Source organism: Grammomys surdaster, unplaced genomic scaffold, assembly GCF_004785775.1.
Source record: "Grammomys surdaster isolate TR1022 unplaced genomic scaffold, NIH_TR_1.0 62, whole genome shotgun sequence".
In the NCBI taxonomy this organism is placed as follows: Eukaryota; Metazoa; Chordata; class Mammalia; order Rodentia; family Muridae; genus Grammomys; species Grammomys surdaster.
In genome coordinates, this window is record NW_021604564.1 from 26,272,176 (window position 1) to 26,281,622 (window position 9,447).

The window sequence follows — 9,447 nt, forward strand, 5'->3', positions numbered from 1 at the left end:
AGAGAGAGAGAGAGAGAGAGAGAGAGAGAGAGAGAGAGAGAGAGAGAGAGATCTACAGAGACACAGAGACAGAGATATATAGAGTGACACAGAAACAGAAAAAGAAACAGAGAGAGACAGAGGCAGAGACAGACAGACAGAGATTAGTTAGCACTCAATTTTTTTATGAGATGCTATTATTTGTATGTAATGGATTTTAAAAGAGCTTCAATATTTCATGAGCATTCTCTGTCTTTGAATATTCAGTTAAAGATATGCAAATTTTGTGTCTTCATATGATTCAGGTTTTCAAGTTTTTGTCCTTTGTGGGAAGTGTCAAAATGAGGCGTGAGGATTCCTTTTATTGATGAGGGTCTTTAATAAATTTCCTTACAACCTGGAGACTTGATGCTTTTTTTTTTTTGACTCCTAAATGCTCTGGAGCAGACCTGATATGTGGTAGAGTCCTTCCTTTTGGACCATGAGATAATAATCTTCTTTATTCACAGGACTGAACTTCAACCATCAGGTGAAGTCTCTGGATATCTTCGCTTTTTCAATCTGCCAATTTGAGTCTTCTTATTGGTGAGCTGAGACCATTGATATTCAGATCTGCTTTTTAGACCTTACAAAGATGACAAAAAAAAAGTGGAGAAGTGTATGATTCCCTTAGTTTAGAAGATAAGGAAAGAGAAAGAATAAAATTCATTTTAGCTGTGTCTTGAGTAATTTGCCTTAATTTATACTTGTTTTTGTATGAATAGTCTCCCTAAGTTATTATACTCTTACAGGTCAGATACCTGATGCTGCAGGGAGTCTGAGTTTCTGTCTCCATCTAGAACTGGTCCAGGCCTACAAATTCTTATTCTTTCACTCCTCTTTGACATTTTCTGAGACAATTTAAACTGTTGCTTTCATAAGACTCCTTAAGAATACTGTGAACGCCGGGCAGTGGTGGTGCACACCTTTAATCACAGCACTTGGGAGGCAGAGGCAAGTGGATTTCTGAGTTCGAGGCCAGCCTGGTCTACAGAGTGAGTTCCAGGACAGCCAGGGCTATACAGAGAAACCCTGTCTTGAAAACACACACACACACACACACAAAAATACTGTAAAGAAGCCCTCCCCTGATGTTTTAATTTTATTAAACTATGATAAAAATACTTTGATCTAGCAAAGATAGAAGTGTATACCTTATCCTTGCCTTATCTTCTTCTCACCTTTCTTTGCGTCTTCCTTCCCTCCCTCCATCCTTCCTTCCCTCCTTTTTCCCTCCCTTCTTATATTTTTCCTTTGCTTGATTTTGCCAAATGATATTATTTCTATGACATTAATAAGCTATATATTCACAATGTTTTATTGATCAAATCTTGTCTACTCTGCAAATTTTGTTGTAATTCCATTGCAGTTTTTGGCGGAGATCATCTGAATTGGCGACAGAGCCCTTGCCTATGCTCTGTAGTTCAGATTCAACCCTTCTCTCATGATTCCTTGATCTATTTTGAGAAAGATGTCTTAAAATACTATTCATTACATCTTCACTTTACGTATAACCTTTCCACAGTTTTCTACAACCAATTTAAAGAGTTTCTAGTGCTTAACAAGGACAGTAAGTCCTTGTAAAAGGTTGTCTTTACTCACTTCTTAAAGTTCATCCCTTACTTCTTCATTACTAAGGTCTACCTGGGCTTTAGTTATCTGAGACTTAATTTATACTACACACATTGTGTTCCTAAACAGGCACTGAAGTGGGTAATTAATTATTTCTGAATAGCCTTTGACCTACTATGCCATTATTACTCAAATCATAATAAATTAGCTTAGCCCATTCTTATTATACTTGGTTTATAACAGGTTGTCTATCTGCAAGGTCTATACACTTCTGTAGAGATATTGATATTTCTAAGTTATATTAGCAATTGTGTTTTCTTCTTATGGGCCTAGAAGCTGAAAGTACAGAATTTTGGTATGATTCATATACACAGTAGCATTCAGATGTAAAGAAAGTTCTAGTTCATATACCACAACAAAATCATGAATAATAGTAATAAAAACTTGTTCAATTAGTATAGCACAGGTATGATAAGTAACATTTGTAAGTATTTGTAATATGTAGTATATGTATACACGTACGTGTATATTTTAAAGCATGTATGTGTATAATATATTTATATATATTGTTTTATTATATATATATGTATATATATGTATATGTATATATAATAAAACAAATATGTATATGTATAGTAAAACTGTATATACGTTTTTACAAACTAACAATGTAGTTACTACAATTCAGCACCATTGCCACAAGATTGCTCTAGTTTGGATCTTGAGTGTTCCCCAAAAGCTAACCAATCAAATCTTATTTTCAACTAATGACATTATTATACAAGTCTACTTTTAGTAACTTAAGTGCATTCATGATTATTTCAGATATAGTGTGATACTTATGGGATATAAAACCAAAGAAAGTCAGCACCTTGAACCCCTTATTGACTCCCAATGTTCATGGCAGCATGAACAATCACCTACAACTGATCTGGGGAGAGAGGAAAAAATATGTAGACATACAGTGGGATGCTATTCAATAATAAAATGAAAGGTAGTCTTGTTTGAGGCAAGCTGAATAAACCTGGACTGGGAGATTTTATATCAATGAATGAGTAAGACACACAGAAAATACCATACCATGGAAACTGTGGAATTCAGGAGTGTAAAGGACAATAGTAGGCATCAGTGATCAGTGGATATAGGAAGCTAGGGGTATATCAAAAGGGCAAAAGCCTTGAGTTATCTACAAGAATTAAGTTCGAAAAATATATAGTGTTTCCTGTTGACTACAGAAAAAAATGTTAAAAATAATAATGTTTAAGTGTTTTAACTGGAAATGTGAGTAGAGTGTGAGGTAAACCAATTTAGTCATTCTATCATATGTATACATGGAAACAACATGTACATACTAAAGTATTAAAGCGAAACAAACTAGAGAAATTTATTGCCATATGGAGCGATTTATGACTTAGCCAATATACATCTGTGTATCAATCCCTTATAAACTCATTTTTACTTGCTGAATATTGTGGAAATATATCACTGTTATCTCTCTGTCAGTTGAAAGACACAGGTTTTTAGTTTGTGGAAATATTGTTGGGAACAAAGATATCTCTGCTTGCCTTTCTGTTTTGGATGGGATGAATTTCTCACCAATAGGAATTAAGCAAGAATCACAAAGATTCTTTGGCAACAACTTAAATGTACACTACTTCCTCTCCACTGTTTTTCATTCTTGAGGTTGATAATGTTTGCTTCAAGCAGGTAGACGGGAAGAAATAAGAAGAAGAGTGAGAGTTAGAAGAGTGTCTGACCAACAGATCTCTGTGGGGACCATTGATCATATTAGCTGGGACTAAAACAAAAGAAATCCAGTTAAGGAGCACAGTTTGTTTCTGTAACTTCTTCAAAATGATTTGCTTTTTCTAAAAGCTACAAGTGAAATGCAAATACACAGGAACAGATACCTATATGCATGTGTGTGCATATGGGTATTTAAATATTTTCACACATAATTTGAATAGGTTATTGTGTGTCAAATTAAGGTTAGGAAAATAATCTTTGGAGTTATGTGAAAAGGCTATAAGTAGGGATGAAGGAAAGTAGAGGGTTTTTTTTTTCAAACTAATTGCATATTTTCCCCTTCAGAAGAAAATACTTGAATATAGGTTAATTTACCTTACAAATTACAAACATATTTTAAAATTGCTGAACCCACAAGAGTTAATGATTTTTTTTCTCTACTCAGAGCTCTGCAGAGCTCAAGTGCAGAGAAGCAGATAAAGCACTAGGATTTGAAATTTTATCTTTACTTTTCTTCTACACTCTGACTAAATCTTTATTTAAAATCATAAAATTTATATATCTGCTTTAGAATGGCTTTAGTCACATGAATTTTAATTTAGCTGTATCTACAGATCTCCCAAGACATATCCAAGTGATATTAACAATGCAACAATATATGACATATTATTCCTTTTTCTTTTTCTTTGGGAGAAAAGTATTTGTTATTTTTGCATGTTAACATTTGAGCAGTGGAAGAGAGAAATAGAAAGAGAGAGAGAGAGAAAGAGAGAAAGAGATTTTTTTCAATGGCATTTCTAGCAAAAAGTATTCAATTGAAATATACTCATGCCCAAATAAAGCATCATGTTCTGAATTCACATACTTTAAAATATTTAATAGCTTACATTCATCATTAATCTTGATTGAAGAGTCTAGGTCAAGCCATAATTACTTCCAGGATATCACAATCTCCCATATGGATATGTATTTCCTTTGAAGAGATATAACTATAAGTGTCATATGAATTTGGAAATAATTTTTAAGATGTCTTATATTTACCATCTTAAACGACAGAATCCAAATTCTTCTTTCACAACACCTAATGAAAGCACTGTGACTTAGATTTGGCTCTCTAAATTAGTATCATTACCTGAAACACTGAATGCCTCAAGATGCACTGGTGATAACTTGATTGTGCATAGACATTTTGTAAATTAGGTACTGGGTTTGAGAACTTTGGCCAAGTGAGATTGACAAGACCACTCAGGAAGCAGTGGGTAGAGCAGAAGGCAGATCACATTGGACTGCCAGCCCTTGACAGGCCTGTTTTAACTTTCTCTCCCTGAAGTTCTATGCCTTTTATTCTCTCTTCACTGAAACGGTGACACAAAGGTTATGACAAGCATGTGAAAATAGATAGTGACTCATTAATGTCTGCTAGAACAGGGTATCATGGAGCAGTGCAGGGCGGCTTCAGTGAGTGTCTTTCATTTCTTCTGCATGATGCAGACAATCTCCTGAGCTGTCCAGAGTGTCATATTCCCTCAGTGTAACAAGATCAGTGCATTAATATGCTCCTCTTCTTCCAAGCTCATATAGACTTGTCACATTAATATTTTGCTTAAACCAGCTTTCCCTGAAATGTAAGAATGCAAATTATTCAGTTCTTGAAACACTTCCACAGGCTTTTTTTTTTTTCTTTTAAATCTGGCAACATTCAATTTACACGGATATTGAAGTAATGGACATTCTTAACAAACAGGAGTTTTTATTTTTTTATTGTTGTCAAAATGGATTTAAAGTGACAGCATTGAAGTAGGGTTTTATTAACTGGTTCTTATAGTTAACTTCTTTTATAGTACTAAATTAGTTATGAGCCCTGCAACAGATTTCTCTCTAGGTTCAGTCCAGGATTATCTTTATATTAATGATTTTAACTATTGCATTTTGTTTTAGTAAGTATCATTTTTACTAGCTTATGTGTCAGTTTACATATGCAAAGATAGTATACTTATCAACTTACTTGACTTTCTTTTTTCCAGGACTTTGAAAAACTGATATTGTCAACAGTAATAGGAAATATGATCATAAAGATAATAAAATGTTGGGGGCAAATGTACCATTGAACACAGCAATGGTTTTAAACTTAGAAGACAAAGGAAGATAATTCTAATGAGCAAATGCCATTTTTAGAGATAAAGGAAGGAAATAGAAGATCATTCATATTATTTTCTCATTTCCTTAATCATATTTTATATTATAAACATTATTAAATCAGCTTATATTAAAATAGTATCTTTTGTCTCATATCTGAGAGTCTTATTACTTCATAGTTGTTAGGTCCTTGAGGCAAGGTGCATCAACAGTAAGAAAAGTAAATCCCTAGAGCTGTCTGTCACTAGGGAGGCTAAAATTGTGGTAGTTTCTCAGTCCACAAGGGTGAGTACCACAGCAGTTCTAATATGGCAGCAATAAAACCTTGAAGGTTATTCAGAATATGGAATAAATATTCTTTCAACCAAGAAACTGCCTTTCATTCAGGAAGTCTTGTATTCACTCCCGACTATTACATGCACACACACACACACACACACACACACACACACACACACACTCAGACATATACACATACAAATGCTCAATTATTTACATATCAACATCACTATCTCCTGTAAATATTGTCTTAAAACATGTTATAGCTTGCACATTTTAATCCTTAATTCTTTTTCTAAAATATTTGTATTCGATATTGCTACTTTTCAAAATGTTTTTCTATTCTAGTTCATTTATAATTTTATAACAGATTGCAAAAGAAAGTAATTTATCTACAGCTTATTTTGATGGTTACACTTCACTGTCAGTTTCAGTGGAATTTCCAATCACTGCCTAGAAGATTGAGGCACATATCAGACTATGTCTGGGAGGGTATTAATCCACAGAGGACCCACTCTGTATGTGATTTACATCCACTGGAACTGTGAAGGAATAAACAAAGAAGCAGAAAGCCAGTTAAGTGCAAAGTGAAAGAAGACAAGCCAATGGTCAGGCAGAATCTTCTGACTGCTTTCTGACCTACCATCATGTGTATTGAGGTAACGCCATGACATACATTGCTGCAATCCCTCGGATCCCAGAAGCTAAATAATGTCCTATTCTCTTCATTTTCTGTCAAGTGTTTGGTTCATAGTGATGCAGAAATATATGCACTTATTTTACTGGGCTTATATTAATAAGAGTTAAACACATTTCAATAACTCATAATTGATGAAAGTCGCAATCTCTTTAACCGTGAGAAAGACAAGCCCACAAGCACTTCAGAGAACTGTTACTGATTTTCTTCACAGTAGCCGTAAGATGGATTTCATTATGCTCATTTTTGAATGATGAAACCTTATTTTTTCAGAGATGATTGACAAGCCTATTTATTCTACAAATCAGATAAAGAGTAGGAGATTAAAACTCCTAATTCGCAGAACAATAAAGAGTGCATAACTTTTTGGTTAAAAACAGTAAAACTCTTCTATCTTTCCTACTGTAGAGTTCACATTGCTGCATATTTATTCATGTTAGTTTTATTCTGTGAGAATTTCACATATGTATACTGTGAAATATGATCATATCAATTGCACATTTCTTTTTTCATTTCTCCCTAGATGACCACACACAACGTCCAAATTTTATGTCTTTTAAAAATATAATCCTCTAAATGAAACTTATGTTATCTACATGCATATGACCATGGGACTATTTACTGAAACATGGACAAACTACCAGTGGCCATGCCTCTAAAGAAGGATGATTTCCCTTCCTCCATCAACTACAAACTCCAATAGCCTCTCAGTTGCGGATAAGGTCTTGGAAGCTCTTTCTAGATCCATGCCAGGATTGTATCTGGCTTGATCTTATATAGATCTTACACAGGTAATAACAGCTGTGATGAGTTCATGAATGTAATTGCCATGTCATAATCCAGAAAACAGCACTTCCCAACACCGCTCCTCAAAGTCTAGCCTCTCACACTTTCTTCTATCTCCTCTTCCATGAGGTTGTCTGTACCTTAGCAAGGGTGTGACAAAGATGTCTGATTTTATGACCATAAAAATATGCAATATTTGACTAATGTAAGTAGATATTCATTACTTTGAACTTTTCATCATTGTCAATAGTATATTTAGACCCCATGGAGCTTTGTCATCTCAAAAAGCATTACATCTTTGGTTCATGTAGCTGAAGACCTTTTCAAATGCCTTAGGGAATCAAGTCTACAATTTACATTCTATGAACTTCCAAACAGCACAATGACTGAGAAGAACCCCACGTACAATCTACAACACGCCACTTGTTTAATATGAACAGAGTGCAGTTCTGAGAGAGTAGAATGTTAATTTGGCTTCTCCCACCTCTTCCCTCTTCTGTTCCACCTGACTCTCATCTCCCTTCTCATCCTCATTCTTTTGTAGACAGGACTGAGCATAGGATCTTGAGGAAGGACGCCCAATTATGATATCTAAGTCTCTTAGACCAATGGTTCCTGCACAAATATACTTTTCATTCAACAACTTCAAGAACAGCAACACACTTTTGTGCGGTTTGCATCTAAATATCAATCTTGTTCAAACATTTGATTTTACAGAAGAACTAATATTTACCAATGACAATACTGTGCCTCCCTCAAAGTTGAGGTTTTCTGTGAATGTGCTCCTGGCTTTCTGTGATCTTATGCAAATCACTTGAGCTTTCTGATTCTCAGTTGATATCTGTCACATGAAAGGTTGTCTATGAACTTTCTCTTCCTTCTCATTGTCACTTTATATAGTGCATAACATAATGTTTCAAGGACAACCATCTCAAAGCCAAATAAAGAGATCTATAGGCACATTCTTTTTTGATTCTTTTATATTTGTGCACATGAAACACTGAGCCACCTCTCTCATCCCTGTTATAGGTGAAGGCACACTTTGTGTGTACATTTCTCTATCTTCAGGGTTGTGAGAGGAGAAGGGGTTGTTATGAAAGCCACTAGACCCATACTTCTAATCTTTTAATGCTTCTCTGGTAGAGAGCTTTACATTAATTTCTTACCTATAGACTGAAATGTTAGTATGCTATTTGTTCTGATGCTTAATAGAAGTATTTGCCTAAAATAATGCTTCTAAAGAGTAATCATCTTTTAACTATGACTAAAATGTGCACTCTGCTTAAAATGGCCATTCACTTACTTTGCCTTCTATCTGCAATTATCTTGTAGCCCATATGAAGCACATCCACACACAGACATTATCTTTACCTGACGATCTAGATGTGTGGAGATCATTGTTCCTCCTCCTCCTCCTCCTCCTCCTCCTCCTCCTCCTCCTCCTCATACCTCCTCCTCTTTCTTCTTCTTCCTCTTTCTTCTTCTTTCCCCTTCTTCTTTCTTCCTTCTCTGCTGCAGCCACCACCACTGCTTCTTTTGATCCTTCTTTTCTGTTTGTAAAACTGCCATAGTCCAATATCCCACTGACTAACAACTAAAAGATATGTTGTGCATTAAATTTCATAATCCAATACTTGATGTACTGGAGACAAATACATGTGTTAGATGACTTTAAACCATCCTTTGTATTGATAAGTGCAATGCTTGTGTCAAATTTTAGCAAAAGCAATAACACATACCAACAATCACACTTATACACCTGTGTAAAAGTAACCTCATACATGGAAAATAGTAAACAGCCAGTAAACCTTATCTCCATTGTGATTTTTTATAAAGGAGCTGATAAAATATTTCCAGTAAAATATGAAATAAACTTTTGGATTCATGAAATTGGAAGCAGATGTAGAAATTGTTTAATAGATTAAACGTTTGCCTTACAAAAATTAGGACCTGAGTTTGATTCCTAAAGTCTACATTTGAAAACCCAAGCATGGTAACACATTTTTTTTTATTTTATCATTAAGGAATTCAAGGCAGACTGATCTCTAGAGCTCACTGAAAGCTAACCTAGTCTATTTGACAACTTGCTGTAAAATACACTGTCTAAAAATTAATTTAATTAATTAATTAATTAAGAATAAAAATAAATAGTAGATGTTACCTGAGAAATGACATCTGAAGTTCTACTTTGTCTTTCAAACTAATGGGCATTC